The sequence below is a fragment of the Vigna radiata genome, chromosome 7, assembly GCF_000741045.1.
Source record: "Vigna radiata var. radiata cultivar VC1973A chromosome 7, Vradiata_ver6, whole genome shotgun sequence".
NCBI lineage: Eukaryota > Viridiplantae > Streptophyta > Magnoliopsida > Fabales > Fabaceae > Vigna > Vigna radiata.
In genome coordinates this window covers 11,540,968-11,544,217 of record NC_028357.1, presented here as the reverse complement: position 1 = coordinate 11,544,217, position 3,250 = coordinate 11,540,968, and positions in this window count along the sequence as shown.

Below are 3,250 nucleotides of genomic sequence, written 5' to 3'. Positions count from 1 at the left end.
GTGTCTTTACCCCTTCTTTTGGTTACTTTGTTTAAACACTTTTGGTCTCTATATACTTCCACTAAATACAAATGTAAACATTTTTTATATTCATTATATGAATTTGAATTCATCAAAGAGAAGATTCTCTTGGTTCTTGTCTTAGGACATTGATTTTTTATCAAAGTTTGAAATAATTGTCACGAATATTCATTGGCTCATTAATCTACTAGATTGTGGCATCTCCATTTTTCGCGTTCTTTTATGATTTTCTTTGTTAATGTCACAGGAGGAATCAAATTCAAAAAAGGTCGTACTATTTCCTAGATAGGGTCGATCAATCATTTGTCTTCTTTATAACTTATAGGACAAGTCAGGTACAAAACTTCTCTTTTCTACAACTTTTCATCGTTAAACAAATGGATAAATTGAAGTGGCAAGTAAAAATTTTTCTCAACTCCTTAGATGTTTTGTAAATAAGAATTTGAGAACTTGGAAGGATTGGTTAACTCATGTGAAGTTTTCTTCTAATAGGGTAGTTCATTCTACTACTTGTATGTCTTCATTTGAGGTAATTTATTATTTTAATCCTCTAACTCTCTTAAATTTTTTGTCTTTGCCTAATATTCATTCTACGAATAACAAAGATGGTCTTGCCAAAACTATATTTGTTAGAAAGTTGCATAAGAAACTGAAGGCACAAATAGAAAAGAATATTGAGAAGTTGGCTTTTAAGGCTAACCATGGGAGAAAAAAGATTAAGTTCGACCTCAAAGATTGGGTGTAAGTTCACTTTAGAAAGGAAATGTTTCTTTCCTGAAATAAATTTCAACTCCTACCTAGAGGATAAGTTCCATTTCAAGTTCTTAAGAAAATTATTGATAATTCTTATATTGTTTATCTATATATCTAAAGATCATAGAGAGATTTTTAGTTTCAATATAATGACTTGTCTCCATTTGTAATAGGTACAAATTTGAGGACAAATTATCTTCAAGGAGGGAATGATGTAGGACTATCTTTTCATCCAATACTGGAAGAAATTGAGGAGGAGTCATTGCAATTCANAGGACCAGTAATAAGGTCAAGGAGCAAAAGCTTGGAAAAACAAATCTCCTTGAGGCTCATGATGCTCCATGCAACTGGGAACTCAAAGAAAATAAAGATCATGACTTGGATCACACTTGAATTACAATTTGGTACTTAAAAAAATGCTTATAATTTTTCTTTTATTTTGTAAGCTCGTTGAGTGACTTGGTTTGCTAAACAAAGTTTTTTTTTTCTAAGTTGTGTTATTGGACGAGCGCTCTCGCTAAAAAAGCTACTCTCGTTGGGTGAGCATTCCTATCTACAAACTGCATTTCTGAGTTATATTTGTGGCCTAGTGTCTTTACCCCTTCTTTTGGTTACTTTGTTTAAACACTTTTGGTCTCTATATACTTCCACTAAATACAAATGTAAACATTTTTTATNGTGTCTTTACCCCTTCTTTTGGTTACTTTGTTTAAACACTTTTGGTCTCTATATACTTCCACTAAATACAAATGTAAACATTTTTTATATTCATTCTATGAATTTGAATTCATCAAAGAGAAGATTCTCTTGGTTCTTGTCTTAGGACATTGATTTTTTTATCAAAGTTTGAAATAATTGTCACGAATCTTTATTGACTCATTAATCTGCTAGATTGTGGCATCTCCATTTTTCGCGTTCTTTTATGATTTTCTTTGTTAATGTCATAGGAGGAATCAAATTCAAAAAAGGTCATACTATTTCCTAGATAGGATCAAATCAATCATTTGTTTCTACTTCTTAGAACTACACATGGAAAAGAAACACTAAAGTCGCCACCTGGAGACACCACTTCAGTGAAAATTTAATTGCCATACCCAAGGACGACTTTAGTTCAATACCATATACATTGAAATTGCTAGAGCTAAGCATGACTTCGGTGCAATTTAATTTTCAAAAGTCGCTTACCAGCGACACACCTTCAGTTGGGCAGAAGTAGTCAACCAATTGGACGACTTCATTGTAACTTTAATTTGGAAAAATTCTCCCAATCACCGCACGAGTTCAGCTTAATGACAAACTAAATGTGTGATTAATTAAAGTTAATCCTCGTGGAAGTCATATTTGACCTCGACGACTTCAACATTAACAAAAAAAAAAACTCATCCTCTAGTTTCATGATTTCATTTTCAAAGCTCTGAAGTCGTCCATGACTCTCACAACATCTTAATAATGAACTTGTGTCTCACTAATACGAATTAAGTCTGTTTATAATATTATTTAAAATTGAACCAAATACATAATTTTAAAAGCAAATTAATCCACATTTATAAAAAAAAAAAATAAGAAACAAATGGAGTGGATGGTTATAAAAAAATAAAAAAAGTATTAAGCTTGTGAGATTTTAAAAGGATTAAATGGAGTCATTCCATATACCACTTAAAAGTTTTAATTTCAAGCATTCAACAATCAAGTCAAATATAGGACTTTAATAACACAATTAAGCTTTGTCCGAGATATAAAAGTTGAAAACTTAATATCTTTTCAGTCATAATTTTAATACATAAAAAGGAGAAAAATATATTTTGAAGCTTAACCATTTACCTAATATTTCTCCCCTACACATTTTTTTTTAGAATAAAAGCCTCTAAATCTATTATGAGATTCAAAATTGCAACTTACCATATAACTTTCTTAAAACCTTCTTTATATATGCTCAACAATATTGTTTTAGCATTCAAAAATTGGACTTCCAAATATATATATATATATATATATATATATATATATATATATATATATATATATATATATATATATATATATATATATATATATATATATTAAAAATATGATATAATGAAAGCTGAAAATTGGAATAGAAAGAGTATTGTCATAATGTAAATAAAATATTTCTTCATAAAACTTACATATGAAACTTACACACTTATTTCTCCCAACTAGAACTTCTGCCTTCTTATCTAAAGATACAATAGAAAACATTAGATATTACTTATTTTATAGTAATCCCCTTTAACCTTTTACATTTTTATCCTTGCTTTTAAAATATATTCTTTTTATTAAACTTGTCATGATGATCTTCTTCTCTTTTTGTTTTTGGTTAAACCCATTCGGAGGTCTTTATTTTCGTGTTTTTATCTTACTTACATTCTCGTCTTTTATTTTTTGCCAATTAAGTCCCTAAGATTGGAAAATTGAAAGAATTTAACCAGTGTCGTTAAATCAAGTTAAAGGGGTT